Genomic DNA, 12,836 nt, shown 5'->3' with positions numbered 1-12,836 from the left:
CGGGGCCTTCCTCAATAACACATCTGCCTCGGGGCGTAACCTAAACTCCGCTTAGTTAGCAAACAAGAGAACTACTTCACAGATTTAGATCTTTTTTGCTTGAACATTCCAACTAATTTTGTGATTTCTCTCATTGCGCTAAGAATCATAGTTCAGTTGCAGGAGCGATGTACTCATGGTAATCCAACACAGAGGCTGCGGGCTGAGGGGAGGGGGAAGAGTGACGTCAGAAATAGAGAGCTGGGCGGGGCCCTCCTTGCTGTACTGTTTTACTAATCCACGGACGAAGCCGTAGGGGATGGCTAGTATAATATAATATAATTCTGTCTGCTTGTTTAATGACAATTATGTGGGTTTACTCAGGTGTTCCACAAGAAACTGAGGGTACTGGAGTAGACATTTTTATAGCTGGGTGCCTTCCTGATATGGACATGGGATACACAAGGGAACAATATTCTTCTTCTAACTCGTGTTCAAAGAGATCATAATATAATATAATATAATATAATATAATATAATATAATATAATATAATATAATATAATATACTGCGGTGGGTTGGCACCCTGCCCAGGATTGGTTCCTGCCTTGTGCCCTGTGTTGGCTGGGATTGGCTCCAGCAGACCCCCGTGACCCTGTATTCGGATTCAGCGGGTTAGGAAATGGATGGATGGATGGATAATATAATATAATATAATATAATATAATATAATATAATATAATATAATATAATATAATATAATATAATATAATATTGTAACGATCTGGGAAAGAAAGTGCCACTGGGCAGAGTGTTTAATTATAAATAGTTAAAAGAAAAAAAAAGGGGGGGGGGCAGGCAGAAACAACTGCCACTCTTAATAAATCAGCCTCTGGGGTGCTGGGAAGGTGGGTTGGGTTTTTTTGTTGTGAGGTGTGTTTTGCTGTTTTTTTTCTGCTTCTTGTCCTGACCTCGTTGTTGTTGCTCGGTTTGTTAAAAAGTAGGAAGGAGAGTGAATAAAAACAATTAATTGCCGCCACTTGCCTGCGGGATTTATTTGCCCGTCTGGGAAGGGATATTACAATATAATATAATATCCTTGTCATGTCTATCGATGGTGTTTACAGAGGGAGCATGGAGCCGGACCGACACCATCACAGGTACCTTGAGGTCCTCATCATCATCTCTGACACGCAGTCCTTGAGCCTCACAAAATGCTCTGTGTTGGTCAGGTAGTCCATGATCCAAGAGTCTGTGGAGGGCATTAAGATTCATATCCCTTAACTTGTAAAGAGCCTTAAAGAAGTTACATAACCTCACATGCTCGTCTTTATAATATGGAGAAAAAAACTGGAGGGATGCACAGACAGTGGCCAGAATTTTCGTTCAGGAGACGTTAAGCAGAAGTGCGGCCTGCTGCCCCACACGGTGCTATCTCCCCTTCATCTGACAAACTGCAAGTATGTATTGAAGGATTGTGTCCCCCCTTTTAAAATTTTCCAGACCACATGTCGGATTTTAAGGGCACTTACTGTATAATCAGAAACTCACTCTGTCACTGTTAAGTTTCATTTCCTTTCGAAAAGAATTTGTGCAGATATAAAACTGTAAAATTATGAGCATTCCAGTTTAAGCACCTCATTCAAATATCCTGTCCGACCTCTTTGCAAAAACGATTTCACTGTTTACCTTAGTGGACACTAATGGAAACCAGTGAGCAACAAGTTAAATGATTCACTTAGCAGGTCCTCTGGAAAGAGGTCTGGTCGTCATGAACTGCTGATTGTGGTGAAAAGGAGAGCTTGTCATTTTCGAGGAAATCTGTGAGAAGAAAGCTGGAATTCCTAATAAGCGTTCCAGCAAACATTGGCATATTTCATTAAATGCTTTACTTTTCCTCCTGCTTCTCAAAACCTTGTAGTGACTCTGAAATGGTTTTATTAGAGCGAGTATGTGTGTGTGTGTGTGTGTGTCCTCTCTTATGTAAAGATGGCCTATTCTTGTGCCCACTGCTACTGAAATGGGGTCTGGCCTTCACAAAGAAAAAAAAAAGAATTAAGAAAATGGTGACCATTCAAATAATGAAACTAACAGACTGCTCAATAATTCTTTATATTTGGGGAACAAGAAATTGTTTGAGACACATCAGACATTATTACTTAAAAATATAACTGAATGAAATCTAAGCATTGTGTGTCTTTCATGGTTCTCATTTGCTATTTCTTTTTAATAATGTGATGGATTCTAATTAGGATAATCCTTCATTTTATGTTGCCGATACACCATAGTAACTCTCCCTTGGATTTCCGATGGCAACTGAGTGAAAATAAAGAACAAGCCATCAGGGGGTTTGTGGGCAATGGCATTCACTCAGCTGGTGATGTAAACGTGAGGCTGGAAAAATCCACAGAATTCAGTCATGCCAGCCGACCCCACGAGTCGACACTAGAGATTGAAAGCATTGGACTTAGACTACTCATATTCAACGGATGTGAGAGAATGCAAATAAAGGGAAAAGTAGGATACTTCTAAATCAGGCTTAACTGACAATGTGTTACTCATGTGGATTACCTGCTATTGGACCAAAGGCTTTCGGTTAGGAACCATGTTCAGTCATCTGCTTCAGCTTCTTCTGCACTTGAATTTTTTTTCTGATCTTCCAAATTCTCCATCTGATCCATACTTGAAAATATTTGCCAATCATACATTCCCGTTCAACTTCAATGACTACTCAGGTAATATTTTATATTTATAATTAGACTTTTTCAACACTGTGTATGTTTTTAGTTGAACACACACTGAACAAAAGACATCTGTTTGATTGTTTGCTTTTTCTGTGACTTGGATTTTGGTCTTGCTTTGTTCCTTGATGACGCTGACGTAAATTCCACCTCATCCTATCCCTAGATTTGGATTAAACTGGATGAATTTATAGATAATATAATATAAGATAATATAATACATTTCTGTCTGCTTGTTTAATGACAATTATATGGGTTTACTCAGGTGGTCCCCATGAAAGTGAAGGTATTGGAGTAGAAATTTATATAGCTGGGTGTCTTCCTGATATGGATGTGGGATACACAAGGGGACAATGTTCTTATTCTAACCCCTGTTATATATAATATAATATATAATAGAATAGAATATATAATAGAATCTCTCTCTCTTTCTACATATATATATATATATATATATATATATATATATATATATATATATATATATATATATAAAATCCAGCATCTGTTTGTATGTATATCTGTCCACTTTTCATGAGAGAACTACTTTACGGACTTAGATCGGGCTTTTTTCTATAATTTCCTTGAACATTCTGCTTGATTTTGTGACTTCTCTCTTCGTGCTAAGTATCATAGTTCGCTTGCAGTAGCAATTTATTTGCGCAAATCTGAGACAGAGGCTGTGGGCTGAGGGGAGGGGAAAGTGGACAGGGCCCTCCTCACTCACATGCCATCCTCTGTTCAAGTCGCTCTACCTCTTGCCACGTGTTTGAGCGCACCTTGCCTTCATTTAGCTAGTGATGCCTGTTTGTTCAGCAGACATTATTATCTACAGATTGTTAAGGAGTAACGTTTGATGTTTCTGAGAGAGAGAGATCAGAGCTACATGTGTGAGGGTAACTTCTGATTGGCAGAGATATCACAGCCACATGCTCTTCTCCCCACACGGGGGATGCTCACCCATCAGAGCTGAACACGATCAGGTACAGTGGCAATGTTTGACATTGGAGCGAACCTACACTCCGCTTGGCCAGAATTATATTTTTTTTATTGTTTTTTTAAAGTTTGTCCTATTTCTCTACTATGTGGGTGGAGCCACACGGGACAGATAGTTTAATAGAATAGAATAGAATAGAATATTGTAATGATCTGGCTAAAGGTTATGGGGCTGGATAGCTGCTGTGCGCTGAGCTTGAGGGAGGGGCGGAAGTCAGGCACATATAGTGGAATGTGTTGGAACGAAACACTGGAGGAGAAAAGAACTCAAGGTGTAAAAAGTGGAAGCGTCTACCACGGCAAGAACAGTGGGAGTTCAGCTGGGAAGTAATAAATAAAAGTTTATCGGTTTCATACTTCTTAACTGTATACTGGTGTTTTTCCTCCCTGACTGGCTGTGGGTGTTATAATATAATATAATATAATATAATATAATATAATATAATATAATATAATATAATATAATATAATATTTTCTTCTTGTTCTTCTTTTGGCTGCTCCCGTTAGGGGTTGCCACAGTGGATCGTCTTTTTCCATATCTTCCTGTCCTCTACATCTTGCTCTGTTAAAAATCTATATATATAATTCACTAAGGCAAGACAACCATGGAAAGCACACCGGAAGGGGCGTGGATTCACTAAGCTGCCGACTAGTGAGACACCTATGGCGCACGCAGGAAGGAGCCACCAACTCCAAGACCATTGGATACGATGACAACTTGCAGGGCCACGCCCACGAACTCGGACGCGACGACACAGAAAAAATGGCGTCATTTATATTCGTCTGTCTTAGAGACCACATGCAGTGCAGGTCAGGTTAATGTTATGTGCATGTCATGGACCTCCAAGCTACGCTGACTGTTCATAGAGGCATGTTTCTTGCGGAGGTGAATCGCCATATGCAGCATGTGAAACGGTTTGTGAGGGGTATCCCATGGGATCCTTAAAACAATCCTTTACAACTGAGGTTGAAGCCCAATGAAGTAAGCAGTCTTTAAAAAACGAGTTTTAGGTTACGACGCACGACCGCATGCACCATAGCAAACTGTTTTACACGCTACATACAGCAATTCGCATCTGAGACAAACATGCGTCTTCTTAGATGCTCCTGCAGGAACACGGAAGACGTTTCCCTGCCCACCAACACTCCTTTTTCACCGGCCGGCGTCTACCCTCACTCTCTAGGCATTCACATTGCCTGCCCATTTGCCCGGACGCAAAACTCACCAACCACCCAGTCCACTGTGGTAAGAGTCCACATGCACGTCTGAGCCACGTGGCATTTGTTATGCCACGGGTTCACTATTGTGTTGTATTTTGCTCTCTTCAGAGTTCCATTTTTTCATTTACTTACTGTTGTATTCTCACACCAACCCGTTTTAGACATCTGTGTCTTTCCAGAAGTGTTTAGCATTCAATAAATAATTATGCATGAGATTGGCCGTGTGTCTACCCAGCGCAGAGAGGCGTGGGTAAGCCGTTGAACCCCATTCAGGCTGCAAGCCATGGAATTCCCACTAAGTGTGACTCATACGCTCCCACTCATTACGTCCCTACCTTTTGTACCCATCCCCCTTCCACCTCGCTACTACCGTGGTCGGGTGTCTTGGTGGATTATATATAGAAAAGCAGCCAAAACCGAGGGGTATCCCATGGGATCCTTAAAACATTCCTTTACAACTGATGTTAAAACACAATGAAGTAAGCAGTCTTTAATAACCGAGTTTTCGGTTACGACGCACGACCGCGTGCACCATAGCAAACTGTTTTACACGCTACATACAGCAATTCGCATCCGTGACAAACATGCGTCTTCTTAGATGCTCCTGCACTTTGTTCACACCCCCCTCCCACCTCGCTACTACCATGGTCGGGTGTCTTGGTAGATTATATTTAGAAAGGCAGCCAAAACCGCACAGAGCAATGAAAAGTCTAGAGTTCCATCTTTTCATTCACTTTCTGTTGTATCCTCAAACCCTCCCTTTTTAGACAACTGTGTCTTTCCAGAAGTGTTCAACCATCAATAAATAATTATGCGCGTTTGTTATGCCGCGGGTCCACTATTGTGTTGTATTTTGCTCTCTCCAGAGTTCCATCTTTTCATTCACTTACTGTTGTATTCTCACACCAACCCGTTTTAGACAACCGTGTCTTTCCAGAAGTGTTTAGCATTCAATAAATAGTTATACATAAAATTGAGCGTGTGTCTACCCGCGCAGAGAGGCGTGGGTAAGCCGTTGAACCTCATTCAGGCTGCAAACCATGGAATTCCCACTAAGTGCGACTCATACGCGCCCACTGGTTGCGTCCCAACCCTTTTTACACACCCCCCTCCCACCTCGCTACTACCGTGGTCGGGTGTATTGGTGGATTATATATAGAAAAGCAGCCAAAACCACACAGAGCAATGGGACGTCTATGTCAGTCACAGGTGCATCTGGACTGTGTAAAGACGACGACTCAAGTGACGAGTTGGGGGTGGGCATACAGAACGAGAAATCAGCAGACTAGCATGCCGGACGTTCTTCTCCTCTCCTCCCATTCCACACTCTGCGCTGTGCACCCCCATCCCTCCGTCTGGCAGGAGAAGGCGCGAGGACGGTGCGCCAGTTTTCAGTCACGGACGATTGTGTGTTGGTTCGTTCCGTGCATTGTTACAATGTTGCTTTTCTTGCTGATTTATTACATTACCAATTTTTCAAATGTTAATTTTCTCCCTGTGCTTAAAAATCATTAAAAAACCGGTCTGATTATGCGGCGCATGGTACGCCGTGGGTTGGCTAGTATAATATAATATAATATAATATAATATAATATAATATAATATAATATAATATAATATAACTAGCCATGGTACCTGCTGAAGACAGGTAGAATAGAATAATTAAAAAATATTTGCTTTCTCTTGCCCTGTGTGTACCTTTAGCACCTTGCCTCTGTATTCGTGTGTGCCAGAATGTCTTTTCACCAGCACAGCTTCCTCTAAAGCCTTCTTCTCTGTCTTTGTCATTATTTTCGATGTGTTATTCTCACCTCATGTCCCATTTTACACTTTCTTTGAAGGTGACTCTCTCAGTGTGGGCCTTTACTCCTCCTCGTGCATCTTACACTTTCACTTTCTCTTTTGTTGCATCACCAAAGCCAAACAAACTAATCAGAGTGCTCTGAGGAACGGGACACACAAAATTTAGGGTTTATAATACACTAGCCCTGTAAGCCCATGCTGTACAAAGCCTGGGGTCCTAGAAACTTTTGAAATCGTCAGAAAAAAAATTTGAAATGTAGCAATGTCAGGTAATTAAAAGGAATTACTCTGGGTGTCTCTCTCCTAGGAGGTTTCATTTTGCCAATTTGCTCACATTGTTTGTACATTAGCGGCTAAGCAATTTTGTCTTTATTCGAAGGTTTTGTTTTGCCGACGTGCTCACCTTGCTTGTGTATTAGCGGCGGGAGGAAAAGTAAAAGGGATACCATTTTACCAATGTGCTCACCACGCTTCTGTAATAGCGTATAAGCAAGTGACTCTCTCTTTGGACGTTTCATTTGGCCTCGTTTGCGTATCCACAGAGGTGGAGGTCTAAGCACGACTCCACCTCTCACTTCCGGACAGACACGCACACTTCCACGTGAAGATGTTTATATAATATAATATAATATAATATAATATAATATAATATAATATAATATAATATAATATAATATAATATAATATAATATAATATAATATAATATGATGTGATGGACAGGTTGACAGACGAGATTAGACAGGAGACCCCACTGACAATGATGTTTGCTTTTGATCTGTAGTGAGAGTAGCGAGCCGGTTGAGGAGACACTGGAGAGGTGGAGATCTGATCTAGAGAGGAGAGGAATGAAGGTCAGTAGGACCACCAAGACAGAATACATGTGTGTAAATGAGAGGGAGGACAGTGGAATGGTGAGGATGCAGGGAGTAGAGTTGGCGAAGGTGGATGAGTTTAAATACTTGGGGTCAACAGAACAGAGTAGTTGGGAGTGTGGAAGAGAGGTGAAAAAGAGAGTGCAGGCAGGGTGGACTGGGTGGAGAAGAGTGTCAAGAGTAATGTGTGGCAGATGGGTATCAGCAAGAGTGAAAGGGAAGGTCTACAGGACGGTAGTGAGACCAGCTATGTTATATGGGTTGGAGACGGTGGCACTGACCAGAAAGTATGAGACAGAGCTGGAGGTGGCAGAGTTAAAGATGTTAAGATTTGCACTGGGTGTGACGAGGATGGATAGGATTAGAAATGAGGACATTAGAGGGTCAGCTCAAGTTGGACGGTTTGGAGACAAAGTCAAAGAAGCAAGATTATGTTGTTTTGGACATGTGCAGAGGAAAGATGCTGGGTATATTGGGAGAATGATGCAAAGGATAGAGCTGCCAAGGAAGAGGAAAAGAGGAAGGCCTAAGAGAAGGTTTATGGATGTGATGAGAGAGGACAAGATGCAGAGGACAGATAGGTATGGAAGAACATGATTCGCTGTAGCCACCCCAACGGGTGCAGCCAAAAGAAGAAGAAGAATATAATATAATATAATATAATATAATACAATATAATATAATATATCACTGCTGATTTATTGGCCATTTTTCATGTTCACAAAGGTTGGCTAGTTACCCCACCACGTTTTGGAAGTACTGGACAAGAACAGGGAAAATTACCATCCAGACACCCCTCCTTTAGTCACTTTTTACAGTACGCATGAGGGACGCTCACTTTGGTAAGAGCAGACCACCAGACGTAACTCCGATCTAAACCCGTGAACACCCCACAGAGCTTGCCCCTCACTTCTTATTCAAAAGACACTATGGCCTTTTTGCGTTTTTGCTTCTGTTTTGTGCGATTGTGCACATCTGTAATTTGCTGGACACCTTAGTTATTAAAGAGGGCAACCAAGTTGGCACCACATCATTTCTTTTCTGAACTTACGTGTTCCCTCAGACGACACCCATTACATAAATATATTCAGGCAATATCAAGTGCTTGTCGTTTAATAAATTGGATTTGGAGAATGATAGGGCAGGTTAAGAAAACTGACAGATAAGTAAAAAATATATAGAAAAGTAAAAAAGGGCGAACAGAAGCGTCAATCTGACACAGTCAAAATAAAAGGTAGATGACAGAGTAAATAATTAGGGTTAGGATAATGTGGATAATTTGGCACTGGTGGATCAGGATGCATCTCAATGTGATTTTATTTCATACAGATGGTTTGTGTCTACTTTGTTCTTAATTTAAGAACTAGGTTACATTACAAAGAGAAAGAAAAAAAAAAACGTTTTAAGTGTCAATTACCATGGAGGCTTAGTGTGGCTCTTCCCCTAGCAGTCACTAAGGATCTGTGACAACAATAAATCTTCAGATTGCTTTCAATTATTTTTTATACTACTCCTTTTATTTTTACTTTCTAGGACATTAAAAACAAATTTGCGAAACTGCTTCAAGGCCATTTAATTCCTGAAAGATGACAATGAAAAAAAAGGCAAATCTAATAAAAATCGTAGTCACGAAGGGCAATGGTATTTGGAATTCAGGACGGCCTGTTAAGTGCAATATGAATTTCCCATTTTATGCTCTAAAGATTACTTTGCTACTTAAAGTCTGTCTGATGTGTACTCTTGTTCAATAAAATGTTCAGTTCAGCCAAATTAATAACAACTGAAAGGGATTGATTATTCTGTAGTGAAAATATAAAGAGTGCTTCCACTGTAGACCACTGGGCCCCTTTTTATTAGATACAGCCATACACATAAGAGGTGCATTTTTGATGCCAAATGAAATGATTCTTGTCACTCGAAATTCACCTCTACTTTCAAAAATGTTGCTTAAAACCTTGCAGGGATCTTGTTTCTTGTTTTTTATTAAACTCATTTTGATGACAACAGGCCATGTCTATTAACACAAGAACACTCCATCCAGTACCTTACACATCTGAACTTTCACAATCTGACTTTTGTCAAATTGCAGCATATAATATGCCACACTCAGCATCTGCACACTGAGTCAATTGGTTGTTATTTTAGGGGCATTTTTGACAACCCTCTGTGTCCAGAATAAAGCCATGGAGACCACAAGTTTCTAAATGTGTACTCATATACCACAAAGGTGGTCAGTAGTGGACTTAAGAACTTGAGGGCCGCCTCCATTTGGACCCTTTTCCGGTGTGTAGCTATCTCAGTTGTCTCCTTATGTGCTCTTCAGTTATGGACACCCCATACTGCTGGTCAGAGGTGGACTCATCTCTGGCCATTCCAGATGATGTGCTAGGAGTTGTTGGTGTAGCAAGGATGGTCTTTTTGGCTGGTCATTGGAAGAAGGTGGCAGTGGGAGGGAAAATCTATTAATTGATTGGTTCAGGATCTTAGCTTTGTCCACATCCCCTTCTAGCACCTGAGCCCTGGATTGCGTGAGTCCAGTAATGACGCCCAGTTCATTCCCTTCACATTATTCTGAGTGAGTTTGCTTTCTATTTTAGCTTAGCAAGCTGCCTTTCCTTCACTCAGCTTTTTCTTCAGCAACTTACTGGGTGTCCTCCAGAACAACAACATTTATTTCTAGAGCACGTTTTCATACAAATTATGTAGCTCAAAGTCCTCTACAAGATGAAGAAAGAATAAAGAAAAATATAAAAATAAAATGAGGCAATACTAATTAACAAAGAATAAAGTAAAGTCTGGTGGTCAGGAGGACAGAAAAAACAACAACAAAAAAACTGGAGAAAAAAAATGTGCAGGAGTTCCAAGGCCACAAATGCCCCACTGGGCATTCTACCTGGCATCAATGACCTCAATCCGTCTTCATGGTTTTCAGGCTTCACATGGAAGAATTTGGTGACGATGGTCATGTGGACATCTGCCCTTCACTCCATCAATGTAGGGACTGCGTGGTGCCCTGATCAGGTGGTGGTGGTGCAGATCACCACCTCAGAAAACTGGAAAAAGACCAGTGAAAGTAGGGGTTAGTATGGATTGTGGAGCCACGAAAAAAAGGATAATTCAATGCACATACAGAATATCAGGATTACATTAAAATGTAGCAGTGAGAAAGTCATGTTAAAGTAATGTGTTTTTAGCAGTTTTTTAAAGTGCTCCACCGTATTAGCCTGACAAATTTCTATCAGTCAGCTATTCCAGATTTTAGGTGCATAACAGCAGAAGGCCGCCCGCCTCACCACTTCTTTTAAGTTTAGCTCTTGGAATAACAAACAGACACTCATTTGAAGATCTAAGGTTATGATATGGAGTGTAAGGTGAAAGACATTCTGAAATATAAGATGGAGCAGATTATTGAAGGCTTTGTAAACCATAAGCAGTATTTTAAAGTCAATTCTAAATGACACAGGTAACCAATGATGTGACATCGGAACTGGAGAAATGTGCTCAGATTTTCTTTTCCTAGTTAAGATTCTAGCAGCTCCATTCTGCACTTGTTGCAATTGATTGATGTCTTTTTTGGGTGGTCCTGAGAGGAGTGCGTTACAGTAATCTAGTCGACTGAAAACAAAAGTGTGAAATAATTTTTCAGCATCTTGCAAAGTTATAAGGGATCTAATGTTTTCTATATTTCTTAAGTGAAAAAATTCTGTACTAGTAATCTGGTTAATAAGTGATTTAAAATTCAGGTCAGAGTCAATAGTTACCCCGAAATTTGTTACCTCTGTCTTGACTTTTAAGCCTAATGGCTCAAGTTTATTTCTAATGCCCTCATTATATCAATTTTTGACAGACTAAGATTTCAATTTTCTCCTTATTTAGTGTAGCCCTAGGCTCATATAATATAATATCCATCCATCCATTTTCCAACCCGTTGAATCCGAACACAGGGTCACGGGGGTCTGCTGGAGACAACACAGGGCACAAGGCAGGAACCATTCCCGAGCAGGGTGCCAACCCACCGCAGATATAATATAATATTCTCCTTAATAATGTTTACTGGTTGTTTTTTTTTTAAAAAAAAAACAAAGTGAGTTTTACATGGTTTTCGGAGGCTTTAGAGCGGCAGGCGGTGTTCATGCGAGAACCTGTTGGACACGGAGATAGGAAGGAGCGGGGTAGTTGTAAAAAAAAGAGGTGGCTCTGAGTTGAGCGAGAGAGGCAAACGAGCGGGGTTAGCCTGCGAAGAGGCATGGGATACTTTGGGATAAGGTGACCAAAGGAAAGCCTGGCAGCTCCTCGGGCAAGGAGGAAAAACACCCCATTTGGCTCCATTTCGTTTGCAGCGTTTTGCTGTGAGCCTGCCTGCCTACAGGGCAACTCCATCATTTTTCCACAGCGTGGAAGTGCTGTGCTTGGACAATGGACACTGGTTTTCACTTCACTTATTTATGGGTACTGTGACCTTGTATTTTGGTTCGTTAGAGTGAACGGGCCTTAACGTTTTTTGGCCACCACGTTCCCGAGCGTCGACCAGGCCTGCAACGAGGGGAGTTTGTGTTAATATAATTTTTATTTTGGTGGCCGCTGGCTTGGGTGTGTGTGTGTGTCTGTGGGCCCCTAAAGTTGTTAAGTTAACGTGAGGTTTTAGTAATTAAGTTTGCTCATATTATAGATTTGATTATTGTGTTTTTTTTATTAACAGTGGGATGTTTTAAGTGCTGGTAAAAGCAAACAGCTAAAAGTACATTAGTAAGGTTTAAGTATACTGCCTGAACCTATAAGGTATTTGTTGTGAAGGGCAGATATACCGAAACTTGAGTGAGTTTTCTAATTTCTGTAATCTATGATTTGTGGGAATTTTGATTGGTCTTAACTATAAATAGTTTTATTTATTTATTTTTTCCAATTTAGTCTATAAATTTTGTTATATTTTGGGAACATATTTGTATTGTGAATTGTGTTACAAGTTACTAATTGTGAAACAGCTGGCAGATTATTACTGGGAAGTAGGTATTAGTTAAGGGATTCCAATTTATCCTCTAAAAACACATACTTAAAATTAAAGGGGTTTTCTATAAATCAGTTTAGGGAAATAGAGCTTACGAACTTAGGGCGCTATCCTTTGGCTAAAGGGTAAAGAAAGCGCTACATTAGTTTGACAAAATTACTACCCATCCATTCAGAAACACAAGTAAGACATTTGGTCAGTGAACTAAGAGAGTCGC

Source organism: Polypterus senegalus, chromosome 2 (genome assembly GCF_016835505.1).
Source record: "Polypterus senegalus isolate Bchr_013 chromosome 2, ASM1683550v1, whole genome shotgun sequence".
In the NCBI taxonomy this organism is placed as follows: Eukaryota; Metazoa; Chordata; class Cladistia; order Polypteriformes; family Polypteridae; genus Polypterus; species Polypterus senegalus.
Note: the sequence above shows the minus strand (reverse complement) of the source record.